Source organism: Protopterus annectens, chromosome 13.part0 (genome assembly GCF_019279795.1).
Source record: "Protopterus annectens isolate FY-2018-M chromosome 13.part0, PAN1.0, whole genome shotgun sequence".
Taxonomy (NCBI): Eukaryota; Metazoa; Chordata; order Ceratodontiformes; family Protopteridae; genus Protopterus; species Protopterus annectens.
The window spans coordinates 1,186,140,863-1,186,160,520 of record NC_056747.1 but is presented as its reverse complement, the minus strand read 5'-3'; positions in this window follow the sequence as shown (position 1 = coordinate 1,186,160,520).

Here is a 19,658-nt window from a genome sequence, read left to right as displayed (position 1 = left end):
GGGCAAAATCCGCATAACAGCCAAGGGAATTCTTTCCATGTGTTAAATCGGCCGTTCATGGTTTTTTGCTTTAACTATTACCAGTTCAACGTTTAGGTAATCGCTAACTTAAACGTTCGATCAGTTAATAGGAACCCCGGGTGATCCCATGTGATGTATATACTTCATCATTCTCTATAATGCTTTGCAGTTCATGTTTCCAATGCTTCTCAGCTACTTCTATATTGTAGTGCTTGCACAATCCACAATGCAACAGTCTTGTCACATTATTGTGTCTTTCAGTGTACAGGCACTCTGCCACGAGTGTATCACATCCAGCAACAAGATGTATGACTATTTCTAATTCACTTTACAGAACCCACATTTGCCTGTTTCTAAACATGTTTAGTGGACTTTGTAAACCAACGTGTACATAGTCCACTATCCTGGGTTGACATTATTAACTTTTCATCTTTTGGTTTCAGCTCGCCTCTCTTTAATCATTCATGTGTCAAATCCTGATCAACATGAAGTTTTTCCAGACCATCTGTAGGAACTAAATTATATTCCATTTTTGTCAAACTGCTTCCCTGCAATTTCAGTCTTTACTTGACTCTTCATCAACTGCTGCCTAAACTCCATGGCTTCCCACTGTTCCTGCACCTCCACTGAGCTTCTGCAAACATCTGAAAAACACATCAAACAGTCCTTTTTAAGTTCTGTAGTATAAGCTGAGAATTTCTAAGCCATCAATGACCTTCATAACAGCCAGCCTCAACACTTGCTTAGACTTTCTCAGCACAGGAAGTGAAACTACATGGTTACTCCTTTCCAGTTTGCTGACAACCTCTTCTCCTTCACATCTCTCTCCAGTTTTCACACACTTCTCTACACTTTCTCTCTCTCCTGCAACATCATTGAAGGGATGACACCTTCACTCAACTTTGCACCATAATTTGTATTAGACAGCATTACATTAATATTATTTTCAACAAGTTGCTACTTTAAATGTATGGAACCCTTCGAAACAATAACTGTCTCTTAGGACTGTACATGTATTCATGAATTGTCTTGAAAGTCCATAATTTTGAGCTAGTTAAATGTTTCATAAATAATACTCAGAGTTACTGGTATAAGACTTTCTGTCAAAATGATAAACACTGGCAGTTTTCTAAGTCTGATGTCTCAACTCTGGCTTTGAATCAAGTGTTTCTTAATCTTCAAACTTGTTAATCTGTACCACAGTCTTTTAAGCTACACCTAGTTCACTTTGAATACACTGCAGCCACTTACTTCCCAAATCTTTGTTTTCAGCATTTGCACTTACCTCTTTAGGATAACAAACATCTACTGATAATCTTGGTCATAACTGGTCACTTTGCCTTCTGTAAAGAATACCCATGTCATTTCCCTCAATAGAATATGAAGCATCCTGTATCTGTTCACTTACCACAAGTGATCTACTATGAACCTCATTAATCATGCTCTCTTAAGATATACAGAATCTGACTCAGCAAAGGGTGTCCTTTGCATGGTTATGATGCTACAACTTATACAAGTATTGATTTACTCTCTTCACAATCAAATTCAATTTTACCAGATCAAGTCTCAGTCTAACATGTTCTGCACGAGATCGACCCATTAAGTTACATATTGTTCTGTATTACAGCAGGAATTAGGACATGTTATCTTCTGCATCTAACAGTGCCTGTTTTTTATTTCAGCCGTAAATGTCAGAACATGACCTTTCTGCTAAGCCATCCATAGCAGAGTAACATGATATGCTATTGCCTCATTCTACATACCGTAGCTTGTGGTATAATATCAGACATGTCAAAGTATTCCAACTGTTTTGAATATTCATCCACAACAGTCATGAGCACAATGTTCGTACAAGGTCCTGCATAAGCTCTATGCACTTTTATTTCTCAGCAACCACCTGGAAATTCCAATTTGCATTTACACTAATAGTTTTGTTTGACAGAGTATGCATTTTCTAAATGTGCACGCTATGTCTTTGCCAAGTTTAGGCAGTATGCAAACATACGTGCTAACATTTTTGTTACCATTTTAACAATACTGGCTGTCCAACATTCAATCTTTCAGATACTCCTTTTCCTAATTTCCACAGAATGACTCAGGTTTCCCAAAATGTGCAACCTCACTCCAATGAAAGGTCAGATCTTCTGTGTGATACCATTTTAAAGTCTCATCAATTTTATCAGGCCATACATGCATCATGAAACTCTGTCTTGACAATCCTTCTCATTTCTGGTCATACATGGAACCATTTCAGCTTTTATGGGAATTTCTTGAAATTAACTTTCAGCAGAGCATTTATAAATGTTCTTACTTTCAATTATATTATCAGCAATTTCTTTCAACAGCATTCTTAATACACCAGATTCATTGCTATATTCTTTTGATATTCTATATTCAGTATGATAACCATTTATTTAGATTATTGACCATCTCCAGATATGAGTTGCTGTCATAGTGGGCAAACCTTTATGTTTACAAAATTATGTTACTGTCTCACTAAATAATGTTAGCAGTTGTTCATGGTCTGTAATCCACTTGAGCTTTCACCCCCAAACATAGTGATGGAATTTCATTTACCAAAAATAAGATCTAGTCTCTTTTTCTGTTTGTGAATAGTTTTTTCTCAAATTAGAAAATATTTCTCTAAATAAAAGCAATCAGTCTCTCCTCACCTGATGACATTAAATGTCGAATTACTCTCATCTGTCATATAAAGAACCATAAATATAATAGTGTAAGTAGAAGGCCACAGTCATAATGCAGTATGTTCCAGTCTTTTCCATTGCTATGGAATCTGTTCATTTAGCAAATGGCTCAAGGATACCAGTATTGTACCATGATTGAGGGCTTGCCACAGTAGTTCACTTGTAACTCTTTCATATAAATATATCTGGGATGGCACAGCATGAAATGTCTTTACCTTCTCAGATAAAGATGCCCATATATGCATCTGTGATTTGCAAAATTCAGATTTTAATTGTTTAATACTCTGAGATCATATTCTTACAAGCTTTGCACTACTTTCTGGAAGGCACTGCATAATTCATTCTCCATGTTATTAATAACTAGAAAATCATTTTGGTATACAGCTACATTTAAGCCTTATACATGGGATAGCTTGGTCAAATAAGATTTTTGATTTGTCAAAAGTTTTTGTACGTTGCTTATTTGACCGATTACACATTACTTCATTTTAGTGCTACAGTCATCTATTATTTAGTCAAATGTAACATTGTAAAGGTTATTTCTCTTTGGTTGTGGTTGTATAACCATGGAGTTAGTATATATGTTAAAGGGTGTGAATGTTTTGATCACTGGACAGACCAGTTGGTATACTGATTAAGGTTTTTGCCTCCATGCACAAGGTTTGATCCTGACCTCCAGCCAACGGTAGTACGAAATTTTCATGTTCTTTCTTTGTCTCTGTGAGATTCCTCCAGCCTCCCAAACCAAAAGCATGTTGAGTATTTCCACCTCAAACGCACCCAAGATTGGAGTTGCAAGCAGCAGTACAGACTCTAGATTGTACCTATGGGGAAGAGATGTATAGGCCAACCACTTTAGGCATCGACTGTGCTGTTCAGTATCCTCAGGATATGAGACCATGGATCACAGACCATGTACCATGGCAGGGTTAGCCACTTGACAGTGTAAAAACTGGCTCTAAGTGATTCAATCATGTTAACTAAAGTTACCAAAAAGGGGTATGGGTATTCGCCGGTGATACGTGGGTTGAGAACTTCGCCTTTTCTGACCTACTACAGCCATATTAATGCTTGTGCCCCAGTTGGTCAGTGTGTGCCCACCATAAAGCCCAGCAGCCTTGGGTCAATATGCTACTGTCCATCCAGTGTCCAGTTTCCCAGTTTGTTGAGACAAACTTGGCTTAAAACCAGTCAATCTGCCAAACATGAACTAAGATGTGCCACACTTAATGTAAGTTCACTGAAAGGATGCTGCTTGACATGATGGTAAGGAGGAAGCTTGACAGCCTATGTATCCAGAGGAAACAAGATGGAAAGGTAGTGCGGCAAAGCCACTTGGCTTGGGATCCAGAGTCTACTACTCGGGGGAGACAGACTAGAAATAGTGTAGGAATTGTGGTGAGGGAGAAGCTTCAGAAGACAGTGAGGGATGTCATCAGAATCAGTGACAGAGACATGGCAATCAGACTTGAGTGTAAGTACAGGGCAGTATTCATAATCTCTGCCTATGCCTCACAGCAAGGTTGCAAAAGCAAGCAAAAGAGTGCATTCCGGCAGCAGTTGCAAACCCTACTAGATAAAGCAGGATAACATGAGTTGGTGCTGATAGTGGGGGACCTGAGTGCACATATCAAGACAGACAGAATAGGATATGAGGACTGCCTAGGTCCACATAGGAGGGGCAAAAGAAATAAAGAAGGAGAGGCCATTCTAGACTTCTATATGGCAAATGGCTCGATGGTAGCCAACACATGGTTCAGCAAGAAAGACAGCCATAAGTTCACATAAAGCAGTGGTCAAACTGCAACTTAGGTAGACCTGCTCCTAGTAAGGAAAGGGCGCCAAGACAGAATCAGCAATTGCAAAGTCATCTGTAGTGAAACAGTCAGCTCACAGCATAAACCACTGGTTGCCACAATCAGCTGCATGCAGTGGCCAGAGAAGGCTCTAAGGTCAACAGAGACTAGGCTGAAGACCTGGAAATTGACTGGAGAAAAAGCACAACAGCTTAAGGAATTACTCAGAGCTCTAGCACCTCTGGAAAAAGAGGAGTAGTTGGAGCGGAAGAAGAATGGCAGCACCTCAAAACATCATTTGTGAGGACTACAGAACATATGCAGGCAAGCTAAGTATGGAAATTAGGTACATTGAGAAAGCTGGTGGTGGAATGCAGAAGTCCAGGAAGTCATCAAAAAAAGGCATGCAGGAAAAGATAGACATAGAAAAGACAAGATAATATAAGAAGGAATACTGGTTGGTTAACAAAGAGGTTAAGAGATGAGTTGGAATAGCAAAGAACAAGGCATTAAAAACACTCTACCAGTTTCTCAAAAATGACTTGGTAAATGGCACACAGAAACTCTATCAGGTTGCAAGGCAAAGAAAGAAAGATAAAGAAGATAGTCATCAGATACCAGGGATGCCAACAACAATCTGCTGACTAGTCCAGAGGACGTCAAAGACAGATGGACGGAGTATTTCCAGTTGTTTCTGAATGAGGAAAACCCTACAGAAGCCATACTGCTCCAAACACAACCTAAGATGAAAGAAGAGGAAGAGCCTACCCTAGAAGAAGTAAGAACAGCACTAGGAAAAATGAAGCCAAGAAACTAGCAGGCTCAGATGAGGTCACAACAGACATGATCAATATGTTGGGTGAGACAGAGGAGAAATGGCTCCTAATGTTACTCATAGCAGTATGAAAGAAATGTGTATCCCTGATGACTGGAGAATAAGCATACTAGTGCCATTATACAAGAAGAAATGGGACATTCACAACTGTGGGCAGTACGGAGGTATCAAACCCCTGTCATACTGCATGAAAGTTCTGGAGAGGGGGATTGATAAACGAATATGCAGAGGAGTAGAAAGCAAGATGGGAGATGAGCCGTTTGGATTCAGATCAGGATGCAGCACAAATCACCCAATATTTACAGTGAGACAGGTAATTGAGAAAAAGCTGGAGATGAGGAAAGAGTTCAACTACACTTGGAGGAAACATATGACAAGGTCTCAGGAAAGCTGATTTGGGCAGTCTTGTGGTGGTCTGAAGTCCGTAAAACATTGGTAGAGTTAGTGCAGGATTTGTATAAGGACTCAATGACTTAAGTATTAACAGTGTTCAGTCTCACAGAGGGGTTCCCAGTGAGAGTGGGTGTACACCAAGGTTCAGCTCTGAGCCCACTGTTGTTCATACTGGTGATTGACTACATTAGCAAACAAGTTAGCTAAGACAGATTAAAAAAAAGTTGCTGTATGCAGATGATGTGGCATTACATACAGACTCTGAGAAAGAACATCAGCAAACAGTAACTGAATGGAATGCAAAAAATGAGGGTGCACAGAATGAAACTGAGTACAGATAAAGACAATTGTAGTGGTGCAGCAAATGGAGGAAATTGGAAGAAGCTGAAAGTTGAAATAGAAGGAACAATAGTGGAACATGTTAATAGAATCAAGCATCTGGAAGAGGTGGCTAAGGAGAAGAGAAATCTGAATGAGGAAGTCAAAGCTAGAATTAGAGGGACTATAGGCAAGTGACACAGAGTGTCAGGGATAGTGTATGACAGAAGAATGTCAAAGAAGCTGAAAAGTAAGGTGTTCAAAACAGAGGTGTGACCAGTACTACTATATGGTACAGAAACCTGGGCAGTAAAGGCAGAGCAGCTGAAGAAGCTAGGGGTGATGAAAATGAAGTGCATGAGACAGGTGGCAGGATGCACACTGTTGGAAAGATGAAGAAATGAGGACATCAGAGCAGAAGCCAAAGTAGCCCAAATTGCAGATAAGGGCAAAGAGAATAAATGACAGTGGTTTGGGCACATGCAGAAAAGTAGAAGACAATCTGGGAAAGAAGATTTTAGATAGACAGGAAGAAGGCAGAAAGAAATGGGGAAATCCAGAAAAGGATGGATTGTGTGAGAGAAGACCTGCAACACTCAGGCATGACTATCAAAGATGATGGGACACATTGAATCAAGAGAGGTGGTGACAGTTGACATAACACCCCAACCCCATGTAGAAAATGGGAAAAAGGGGGCTGATCATGATAATGTAAACCTTGTTTTGGTTGATTTTTTTAAGTGTAAAAAGAGGGTGATAGGTTTTTTAGGATCACAGATGTATATTTCAGTTGCCATGAAGTACAGAAGTATTAAAGGCATTTTACGTCCACTGCCGGAGATTACATAAAGGTGGGAAAAATGATAAATAAATATCAAAAATGGACGTGCAATGTGATTTATAATGTAGATTTGAGGATTAAGGAAGTTTTTTCTGGATATATTTTGCGATTTCTCACAGACGATATTTTCATTTATTTCAGCATTAGACAGTTTTTAATAGTTTATTTTTTAACTAGTTGTTCTTCAATAGTGTTCTTTTTTATTGATTAGCTATACGCTCATTTGATCATATTTTCTGCAATTCTTTGAAAAATGAAAGGTGCAGAACTCATCCCAAACAGTTGTCTACTGCACATAAACAAGCTTATTTGTGGATTATGCCTTAAATATTTTTTAGCCATCATCCAGCTGCACCTGTTGATAAATAGAACCTAAATCAGTTATCAATAAAACAGTTCCACTTCCTGCAGAGGTATTAGAAATATTTCAGAACTTTTATGAAAATCTGTATAAGGTAGAGAAATGTGGAAATCAAGAAAAAGTAGACATGGAAATGTTTATGGAAGAATTAAATATGCCAAGTTTAGAGGTAAATGAGGCTCAGTTACTAACAGTTAGGATAGGAAGAGATGAGATAAAAATGGTGATATATAAATAATCTACAGGAAAATCTCCAGGAGTAGATGGCATTCCTGTGGAAGTTTAGAAGCTAGGAGGAAGAAAGTGATAAAGATCTGAAAGGCTTTGTTTAACAGTAGGTAAAAGAAGAAGCACCACCATCCTGGAAGAAAGCTGTGGTGGCTGTAATACCTAAAGATCGTAAAGGACTATTAGATCCAGTTACATATAGGCCCCATTTTGGTTCTAAACCATGACTATAAAGTGCTTATAGCAATAATGGCTAAAAAAATGGCAAAGGTGATGTCATGAGTGATAGATATGGATCAGTGTGGTTTTCTGAAGGGAAGGCAAACATTTGGTAATATTAATAGAACAATGATGCTCCAGTGGGAAGCAGAATGTAAGAAAATACCACTGTTATTGGTGGGTCTTGATGCAGAGAAAACATTTAGCAGAGTAAGCTGGGATTTTATGAGTAGGGCAATGGAAGCATTTGCATTTCCTGATAAAATTATAAGGTTGATTAGGAGGATATATGAGGGATCAGAAGCAAAAATTAAAATGGGGGGGGGGTCCTCTCTGATACGTTCTGTTTGAGCAGATGATACATGCAGGGGTATCCTCTTTCTCCTTTGTTATTTGTGTTATATTTAGAACCACTGGGAAAGAAAATAAGGGACTCAGAAATTCAAGGATACAGTTGGCTTGGTAATCAAGAAAAGTTGTCTTTATCTGCAGATGACATTATTTCGTACTTGATAAAACCAGAAAAGGACATTTCAGTATTGTGGAACATTCTCAGACAGTATCAAGTATTTTAAGGATTCAAAATGAATAAAGATAAAAGAAAGGCAATAGTTGTAACATATGTACCCACACACAAATTGGTTCAGCAATACCCATATTTATGGGGGCATGATAAAATGAAGTACTTAGGAGTATGGATTAAAAAGGATTCTTTTATGGCAGCTAAAGCTATATGGGAATAGACTAAACAAAAGATAATACAAAAACTGAAAAATTGGAAGCTCTGTTTTATGGATATGGATAGCAAAAAACAAACATTGAACATGTTTTAGTCCCTTTAGTTTTATACACAGGTTAGGCATATTTTTATCAACCAGAGGAGTTGTTGTGGATTGCAATTAATAAAGAGTTGAGGGATTTTATCTGAGAGGAGAAGAGGGTAAGAGTAAAGTAGGAAAAGTTGATCCTTCCAATAGATCAAGTTGGTTTGGTATTACCTGATTTTAAAAGGCATTCTTGGGAGATGCATATACTAATTAGCCATGTTCTGACTCCCCTGAACCAACTCCAAGAGGGTATCTACACAGCCGAGCAATTCAGGAAACTACTCAGGCATATAGATTAGCACAACCTTTCCCACCACTTCGCACTATTGAACAAACGTTCATGTTCAACTACCTGCCATGACCATGGTTTGGAGATCAAAGGGTGGAGTGAATTCATTGAACACTTGGGATTACACTTTAATAGCAAGTGCCATAATGACAAAGACAAAGGCTTGGGGGGATCTACTAGATACCAGGGATTACTCTTAGTAGTAACAGCCATAATGCCACCAACAGCAGTATGGTGATTGGGGGTGTGAGGATTCACAAGACACCAGGGATTATTCTTTAATAGCAAGTGTCATAATGGCACTAGTAGCAGTATGAGGATCATGGGTTGGAGGTATTCAACAGACATGAGGGATTACTTTTTAATTGCAAGTGTTGTAATGGCACTGGCAACAATATGGGGATCAAGGGTGGGGGAGCCACAGGAAGCAAATAGGTGAGGGTCAGGTATGAGGAATGTGGTGTGTGTTCATGTTTTGTGTACTTGAATGTGTAGGGGAGAATGATGGGGGGATCTCACTGCCTACACAAGCTGCAGTTTATTGCTATGATGTGGAGATTAGCAATAATCTGCAACCAAGTCCAGATACAGACTTGGTGTATCCAGGACTGTTGGTAAGCTTCTGAGCCCCCCCCCCCAAGCCTTTCTGTGTTGGAGGGAAGCCTTCTAGCTTATCAGTGGGAGTGGTAAGCACTAGGTAGCTTATCTACCATGGTAAGAGTGGGTTTTGACCCTGAAATTGTAGTTCATTGGCCATTTGGGCAGTTTTTCCATCTCTTTCTACTTTCTGGTTAAAAGCCTGTTTTGCATTTGGTCCCCACCTTTCCTAGAACTAGTATAATCCAGGTACAGATTTGCTGTATCCAGGACTGTTGGTAAGCTTCTGAGCCCCGCAAGCCCTTCTGTGTTGGAGAGAAGCCTTCTAGCTTATCAGTGGGAGTGGTAAGCACTAGGTAACCTATCTACCACAGGAGGAGTGGTTTCTGGCCCAGACATTATAGTTTATCGGCCATTTGGGAAGCTTTTCCATCTCTTTCAACCTTCTGATTTAAAAGCCTGTGTTTGTGCTTGTTTCCTGCCTTTCCTGTTACTAGTCTAATCCAGGTTCAGATTTGCTGTATCCAGGACTATTTGTAAGCTGTATTGGAGGGAAGCCTTCTAGCTTATCAGTGGGAGTGGTAAGCATCAGGTAGCCTATCTACCACAACAGGAGTGGTCTCTGGCCCAGAAATTGTAGCTATTGGCTGTTTGAGCAGTTTTTTCCATCTCTTTCAACTTTCTGGTTTGAAAGCCGCACTTGTGCCTGTTTCCCGCCTTTCCTATAACTAGCCTAGTCCAGTTACAGAGTTGCTGTATCTAGGATTGTTAGTAAGCTTCTGAGCCCCCAAGCCTTTCTGTGTTGGAGGAAAGCCTTCTAGCTTATCAGTGGGAGTGGAAAGAACTAGGTAGCCTATCCTCCATGGGAAGAGTGAATTTTGGCCCAGAAATTGTAGTTTATTTGGCCGTTTGGGCAGTTTTCCATCTCTTTCAACTTGCTAGCTTAAAAGCCTATGTTTGTACTTGTTCTCCACCTTTCCTGTAATAAGCTTCTGAGCACCCCCAAGCCTTTCTGTGTTGGAGGGAGCCTTCTAGCTTATCAGTGGGAGTGGTAAGCATTAGGTAGCCTATCTACCACAAGAGGAGTGGTTCCTGGCCCAGAAATTGTAGCTATTGGCCGTTTGGGCAGTTTTTTTCCATCTCTTTCAATGTTCTGGTTTAAAAGCCGCACTTGCGCTTGTTTCCCACCTTTCCTGTAACTAGCCCAGTCCAGATACAGAGTTACTGTATCCAGGACTGTTGGTAAGCTTCTGAGCCCCGCAAGCCTTTCTGTGTTGGAGGAAAGCCTTCTAGCTTATCAGTGGGAATGGTAAGCACTAGGTAGCCTGTCTACCATGAGAGGAGAGGTTCTTGGCCCAGACACTGTAGCTTATTGACCATTTGGACAGTTTGTCCATCTCTTTCAACTTTCTGGTTTAAAAGACCACATCTGCGCTTGTTTCCCATCTTTCCTGTAACTAACCTACTGAGTAGCACTAGAAAGCCTTAAACTGATGCAAGCCTTCTAGCTTAGGAGAGAGACTTTGGAGTGATTATCAGTTTTCTGTACTTTCTTGCTGTACTTAACTGTTTTCTGCCTAAACGCAGATTTTCCAGCGTTTATTGTGATTTAAAAGCTTGTTTTTTTCACATTGTACTTATTTGATTGCCTGCACTTTTAAAAAGTTGTTTTTTGTTTAAATAATTTGTTTAACTGTTGTAGGCTACACACTAAAGTGCGATAGCCTTTTCTGATCGTTTGTAGTAATTTAAAGCTGTTTTAAGTATTTTTTTTACTTTTTTGTCTTATCGTTTCAAAAAAACAAAAAAAAAAAAACAAAACAATTCCTTGTTTCCCACCTTTCTAAGCTAGTATAGTCCAGTTTTCAGGCTAGTGCTGAATTCAGGGCTATGATACTAGTTTCTGAGCTGCCCATACCTTACTTGGATAGAAGGAAGTTTCTCTGTTCACCTGTGAGAGAGGGGAGCTTTGAGCAACCTATCTGTCCCTGGAGGAGTGGTTCCAGCCCAGAAGTTAGTAGTTTATTGGCCATTTTGGGCTAATTTCTATCTCTTTCTTTTCCCTACTATAAAAACTGCGTTTGCACAGTTTTGCGGACCAGGCAGTGCCGGTTAGCTACGGTTAAATTATTCCTGGCTCCACTAAGTCTCCTCTTCAGTTTTTCCCTTGAAACTAGTCTAACTCTCAACCTAAGCACTCAAAAAGCATCTTACAGCTCAGCTCAGACCTAATAGTAAGCACTAATATACCCTGACACTGATTGCCCAGCAGGGCAAGGCTCTTTATTCACCCCTCACCAACCAAGCAACTAAGCAGCTCACCCTATTATTCAGGCATGACCAAAGGGCAACTTCAGGTGCACTCTCCAGTCCATCTGGTGAATCTGGGCATCCTTAGGCAATGTTACAACTGCCTCATGTGCACAGACATCCCTCTCCTCCTACCACAAAACACTAACATATGCGAGAGATGCAATTATACAGCCAAACTGGAAGCTAAGCTGTCTCCACCCAAGACTGGAACAGACAGTCAAGAGTAGAAGGTTAACACCTGCGCCACAACTCCAGCCGCACACAGACCTACTAAAACAGCACTGGCAAAAAATACACATAAATACACAAAATCATACCCGGAGGCTCTAAATAAAAACCTACAAAAGCATCAGAGTCCTACAAAGCAGACACCCAAACAACCTGCACTTCCTGTCACAAACCAGACAACACATAAAACACAAAATCAGTGTAACGTACAATCACAGCCCTTAAGGCGAAATAACACACATAACACACTAGCAATAGGTGACTCTATAGTCAGACACACTGACGTCCCACTCACTAGGCTGGACAAGCAGAAGGTTATTGTTAGCTGCCTGTCAGGAGCCAGAATCCACCACATAACACAAGCACTCAGATCACTCCAGAACAAGTACAAATATGACTCTGTCATTGTTCATGTTGGTGTGAATGACCTGAGATGTACCTCCCTGGACTACATGAAAAGAGACATGGAAGAGCTCTGTGATCATGTAGCCCAGGCTGGTATGACCCTGACCCTGAGTAGCATCCTGCCCTCACCAAGAATGATACCTCAGTATAAAGAAAAAATGATCAATTTCAACAATTGGCTAAGCTTCTGATGTCATTCAAAGGGGATCCAGTGTCTGTCAGCCTGGGACAACATGCTTGACAAGCCGCGTTGCTTCGCAAGAGATGGCTTGAACCTGTCACCCCTAGGCTTTCGAATACTGGCCAAGACTCTTGCAGCCCCCATAGTGCCTTTTTTAGGCAAGGCTCAAAAGTCAAACCCACCTCTGTAAACAGCACAATTAACAAAAAACTGGGGGTTATGCTACTCAACGCCAGGAGTTTAAATCTCAAAATGCATGTGCTCGAAGCACTCCTCAGTATGGAGAACATCGACATCTGTGCAGTAACTGAAACCTGGTTCTAGGCTCCAGAGAGCACCCCAGCACTGCCAGGCTACAATTCATACCATATGTTTCAGCCACAGAACACGGACCGAAACACAAAAGGAGGGGGTGTATCCATATTCATCAAGGATACCTACACCTTCAGGTTAGTGGTGCAGCATGATACCACTGAGATCATCCATGTGCAACTAATATCAGGCAAATCTGCAATGCAAATTGTGGCCTGGTACAGATTACCCTCCATGACCCAGGACCACCACTCCACCTTTCTGGAGACACTGGAAAACATGAAGGTCCTACCAAACACCCTGATATTGGGCGATTTCAATTACCCTACCATTCACTGGGAAAACTACTCAAGTACAAATTCCCAGGCCCAGCGCTTCCTGGAATTCATCAACTCAAACACCCTGGATCAGCTGGTAAACTCCCCTACCAGAGGTGAAAACATATTGGACCTGGTCATCACCAACATGGGCGACATGTGTTCCACACCGGAGGTCAACCCTTCACTGGTTATATCAGACCATAAACTAATCACTCTGGATGTCCACACCCCACCACCACTCCCAACTAAGGAAACCACAGTAAAAAACTTTTCTAAAGCAAACTTCACCTTACTTAAGACAGAGGTGGTAAGTTTCACAGCCCCCACGCTAAAGGATAACACTGCCCAAGATGCAGAAACCTTTACAAATGCACTCTATGAGCACCTACAAGGATGCATGGATCGTGCCATCCCTAGCAAAACCAAGACTCACTCCTCTAAGAGAAGGATACCAGTTTGGTGGACTCTTGCAATAAACAGGCTATACAACAGAAGGAGGAAACTAGTTCAGAAAAAAAGCACATCCCAAGAAGGAAAGACATCCCTGATCAGTATCAGTAAGAAACTGAGGTCCCTCATGAAATCATCCAAGGCTAACTTCAAAAGAAAAATAGCCAAGGATTCAAAAGATAACCACAAAGCCTTCTTTAGCTATGTTAAAAATTTGAACTAGTGCAAAATACCACAAAATATACCAAACCTACTGATATTGCCAACGTCCTGGCAGATAGATTCAGTGCAAACTTCACCCCCCTCTCACCTCCAAAAGGGCCCACAACAATACTGGAAAAGTGTAGTGTCCCAAAAATCACTAGGTGAAAACAGCCCTTTCAAAAGCCAAAAACACAGCGTCAGTGGGACCAGATGGTGCCCCAGGCTGCGTCTTGCATGAACTACAGAACGAACTAACCCCCCACCTAAACATGCTGTTCAACCTCAGCCTCTCCACAGGCTACATGCCCATAGAATGGCGCACAGCAATGGTTATTCCTCTCCACAAAGGAGGGGCCACAACTGACCCTGGTAACTATCGCCCCATAAGCCTGACTAGCCTGGTCTGCAAGGCTATGGAGAGCATCATCATGGAACTCATAACAAAGACATTGGGAACCTCCAAATACTTGACCCGACCCAGTTCGGCTTTGTTAAGGGCAGATCATGCCTACTAAACCTGGTTGACTTCTTTGAGACAGTCACCAGGAGTTTAAATCTCAAAATGCATGTGCTCGAAGCACTCCTCAGTAAGGGAAAGGTGGTTCACACAGCCTACCTTGACCTCGCCAAGGCTTTCGCACCATTCCCCACTCGGGTATTACAGAAAAACTCACCAGCCTGAACATAAACCCCTACGTCATGAGATGGGTTGCCAACTGGCTTACAGACAGAACACATACGGTAAAAATAGCGAGCTCTAGGTCCGACTCTAAACCAGTCACAAGTGGTGTCCTGCAAGGTTCACTCCTGGGACCCCTACTGTTCGGCATATACTTCTCAGAAGTACAGGCAAACACAGTAGGACTATGGCTAACCAAGTTCCCCGATGACTGCAAACTGGGAGCCATAATTGACTCTCTGGCTGACACGGACATCCTCCAAAGAGCCTTACTGAGATGGATACCTGGTGTCAAAGTCATGGCCTCAAGCTAAATGCCAAAAAATACATAGTCATTCCGTTTGGGAAAAACAAAACTCCCACGAATTACCACATAGGTGGCAGCCCCCTTAATACAGAAGAGGTAATAAGAGATCTGGGGACCCAGGTAGATAGTAATCTCTCCTTTGACAATCATATTGCCAAAGTAGTTAGGAAATCCTTCTATGTGGCCCATCTAATTACTAAAGGGTTCACATCTAGAAATAAAGAGGTTATAGTGCCCCTCTACTCATCACTCATTAGACCCATCATAGAGTACAATGTCCCATTTGGGATGTACCTCACAAGACACTACCAACAGCTGGAAAGACCACAAAAGTACCTCACCAAGAGGATTACTGGTCTCAAACATATGTCCTATGCAGCCCGAATGAAAAAACTCTGGCTGTACTCAGTGGCATATCGCTTACTCAGAGATGATCTCTGCCTGACTTACAAAGCCATGTCCAACTCAGAATTGATGGACATGCTCCACCTAAAGAAATCCAAGTCACTGCGAGCCACACGCTCTAGTGAGCTAAACCTTGCCACAACAATAAACAGAACATGCTGGAGGGATAGATTCCTGTCACAGAGACTCCCCATGCTTTGGAACAAAATTCCAAATTACATCAGGCACAGCCCCTCACTAACACTCTTCAAGAGAAACCTTGACGAGTGGATGGGTAACAGAAAATACACCCCTGGGATCACATCATTGGCTCTGATTGACAGATGATCAGTTAATTAATCAATGGGGTGGCAAAAGCCGACACACTCTGGCTAGGCTTATAAATGCCCTCGGGCAGATAGCCTAGTACCTAACTATCTACCTAACTACCTACCTAACTGTCATTGCAGTAAATGCGATTCAGAGAAATGTGACCTTACCTCATGGTTAATATGTCTCTGAATCAAAAACTGGCATGTCGTGGGAGCAGGACCTTTTTAGTTCGAGCCTGGGCTCATGCTAGGGCCTTTAGTGAATCTTATGTGATATTTTTCAAAACCTGATATTTATGTCAAAATACTTTATCCCTTTCTTGTCACTGAAAATTATATCAAAAATGCCAACAGAAATATTTAACAGAGCAAAAGTATCAGTTGTTGAAAACCTCCATGTATCGTTTATGAAGAGCTCTTGCTACAAAGACCTATCCAATGCAAAAGAAAATTGTCCCTTTTAAGTCTGATAATCAGCATTTCTTCTTTGTCTGCATTTTTTTTGAAACTGACTAGCTAGGTAGATAAGTCTCAGATGATTTATCACTTTTTGCATTTTTATATTTCAGTTTCTCATTAATCTGCTGTTTTGTAAAAATAAATGTCTGGAGAGTGAGCATTAGCTCCATGATTTAGAAGGACAGAGTTTTAATTGTGGCCTAGATGAATAGCAGAAGAGCTAGTTGGCAGGGGTGAGAGAAGTTCATTTTTTTTACTGGCATGCCTAAGAGACAGAGGGATTTGGTAGGCCCCCTCACCATTGCCAGCACCACCCCAGGAATAGGGAGAGGCTGGTCCCTGAAAAAAGCAATGCCACTGTTATTGGAAGGGGCATGGGTGTGGCTACTGAAGCCAGGATGCTGGTAGCTCTGGCATGGTATGCTCCTGTAGTGGAGCACTGATGGTTCCTACTGTGATGCAGGGGCCTACCTCAAAACAAAGGTGTGGGATTAGGGATACATATAGAAAATCCCCTTAAGGTTGCCTGTTTGACGGCCATGTCACAGGCCTCTGTTGCCTGACATAGGAAAAAATAGGCATTCATGGCTCTTGCCTCAGAGCAAAATGATTGGACACCTGACCTCTAGTCTCAATGAAGAATGTGACCATGGCAGTGGCTTTGTAGTTTACATGCATGAGGGCAAAAAAAAGACCTAGAAAAAAATTCCTCAGGAGACGCAGTTTCTGACAGCTGTACTGCACTGTGCCCCTTGCCTTACATAGTCTGTGCATTTAACCCTTGTATTCTGTAGTCTGTGCACTGGGGTCCTTACCTTCTGTAATCTGTGCATTCCTAGCACTGCTAATCAATCTAGAATGAAAAATAAATGAGGCTGACCCTATCCCTGTCAAGAAACAGTCTACAAAACCAGGGAAATGGTACTTATTTCAAAAGATAACATTGGACTGTCACAGCAAACTGTTCCATCAAGCAAGCAGAGCGCTGGGTGATTTTATATAGCCGGCACACCCATTATTTTGCTTTCTACTTCCAGTTTTAGATATAAAATACTGAAGAAATGTCAGTAAAATGCTGCTACATATACCTAGCAGCTACAGCAACCCCTCCATTATCTTGTACCTCCACTTATTGTTTTTTTTTTTTTTTTTTTATTCTCACACACACAAGCGATGTTCACTGCAAATTAATTGTTGCATGTACCTGCAGTCACACTCAGGACTCAGGTTCCCCTCCACTTATGAAATAGGTAAACAGAAGTTTATTTAAAAGGCAGAATATATTCTATATTGTGATACAAAATCAAAAAAAAAGTTTAACCCCAAACTGCAGCACCATTCGTCACATTACAAGCATCATATGTCTCACATTAATGCGACTTACCTATTGCAACTTTATACATTTTCTTTTCTTTTATTCTCAAAGTCATCAGACTGTTCTGCAACATATAAACAAGTCTCAAATTTCAAGCATACCACTTTAGAGCTGTTCTAGTTACAGTCCATGCTCATTTTTGTGGTATTTTTGTCTCCCCCACAAATGACCAGGTGTTGCTTCCAGTGCCTCTCTTCATTCACTGTGTCTACCAAATCCAACTGTCCTCCTCTGGAATTCCTCTGACCATGTCCTGGGCCAGTGAGAAGGCCAAGGCATCTTGAGGCAGCATTGAGCTGCTGACAAGGGAGTATTTTTTTTCCCTAATGGCCAAACTCCTCCTTGTCACTGACATGAATTGGATGACCTCCTTAAAGGACCACAACAGACAAATGATGAAAAAATATATATTTTTTATCTTGCCATGAATTACTGTACCTCCCAAAGCTGCCTGCAGCAAAAAAGTACTCATTCCTAACTTTAGTTTTTTTATCCTTCCCTGCCCTCATGGGGGCAGACATTCTGATTCCTTTAGGAAGCTAAATCTGTCCCATAATGCACTATGAGAGCGCATATTGTAAGAGGAAGTAGTGTTACCATTGGTTCTCAGGCTACACTTCCATTCACTTAGAATGGAGCACAAGAAAAAACAAACTGCTAAGTTTGAGTGTGTATAGATCACGTCATTGATTGGTCTGCACTGAGATGTACTACACATTCTCTGAAAGAAGCTTGCAAAAGTGTCAACAAATTACTGAGATAAAAAACTTTTTACAAAGAGCAGCTCTGCAAGTTTCATTTCCTGGCCAAATTACTCCTCCCAACTCCCCTCCTTCAATGAGTTAGAGTCTCACATTTCCAGCTTAGCTAGATTCAACTAGCTAGTCAATTTTGCATAATAATAGACATCAAACAAATCACAGCCCAGTGTGCCGCTACTAAAACTGTTCCCTTATATGTCTCTTCACTTCTGAATAGCATTTCCAAAAAAAAAAAAAAAAGCACACATCAATTCAGAGTGTACACCAATCTATCCATTTCTTAACATGTACACAGTAAAATTGTAGATTTTAATTGCATGCTGCCTGCTCACATGGTTATCTTTGCATGGTTATTCTGTTACAGCATAACCTGAACCATGGTATTTAATGGCAAGCTTTATATAACAATGAAACAGTTCATGGCTTTTTCTTAACAATGACCTCCCAAACCTCTGATGTGACCCTGTAATTTATGTTACTATTACTTTATGTAGTTTGCCTTAGTTGTATATTTGCAGCATCTCTCTCAACCTGTCAGCAGCAGACTCCTGGAGAAAGCTTCCAAATCAGATACTTTTGAAGATAGCAATACTACTGATTTAGTAAGCTCATAAAATAAGACTACATGAATTAGCATTCATTTTCTGAAAAAAAAAAAAAACGAAGTTTCTAATTGCAATGGATGTCATTATTTGTTTATGAGAATCCAACACCTTTTTCAAAAAGCATTATTGATTGTAGTATGTCAGAGCAAAAGTATAAGCCAAAATTAGGGACACTTGAGGGGTATGCTGATAAGCGATCTGACACTCCTACTCATCTTTTTTCCACTGCAACTACCCCAAATCACACAGGCAAGTACATACTTCGAGACACACATGTATTGAAACAGTTCATGCAGCTGTAGCAGTGATACCACACTACACACAGGGCACTCAAACAATGTACTGATAAACACAGTACATGTCTTAATCAAGCAATGATGAAATTGCTAGGGGACCATACTGAGCAACATTTTACTTTTAACCTCTTCATTTCACAATGCATAAAATTCACACCACACTTACAAAGGCACACCTCCACTCTCCACAGACACATAGCCAACTACACCCACACAACATACCAGTCAACTCTGCGGATTTAGTAAACAAAAATGATTGATGGATATCAGCTCAGAACTCCCATCCCTACCTATTGGAACCAGCCAACTTCACTTACACAAGTGTCCCCCTTTGCAGGGCAGCAAGCAGTTGTCAGTACAGATTTGCTCCATAGTTCTTTTACACCACAAACCCTACATACACACACACACACACACACACACACACACACACACACACACACACACACACACACACACACACACACACACAAAACAATGCTACATGGTTAATGTGGGCAAATCTGTTTGTTCAATGTCACTACCTGCTACCCATGACCTTGTCAGCACCGGCCAGTCCACAGCTGCAAATCTTGGTGTCCATTACACTTTGATTAGCAGATGCACACACATGCAAA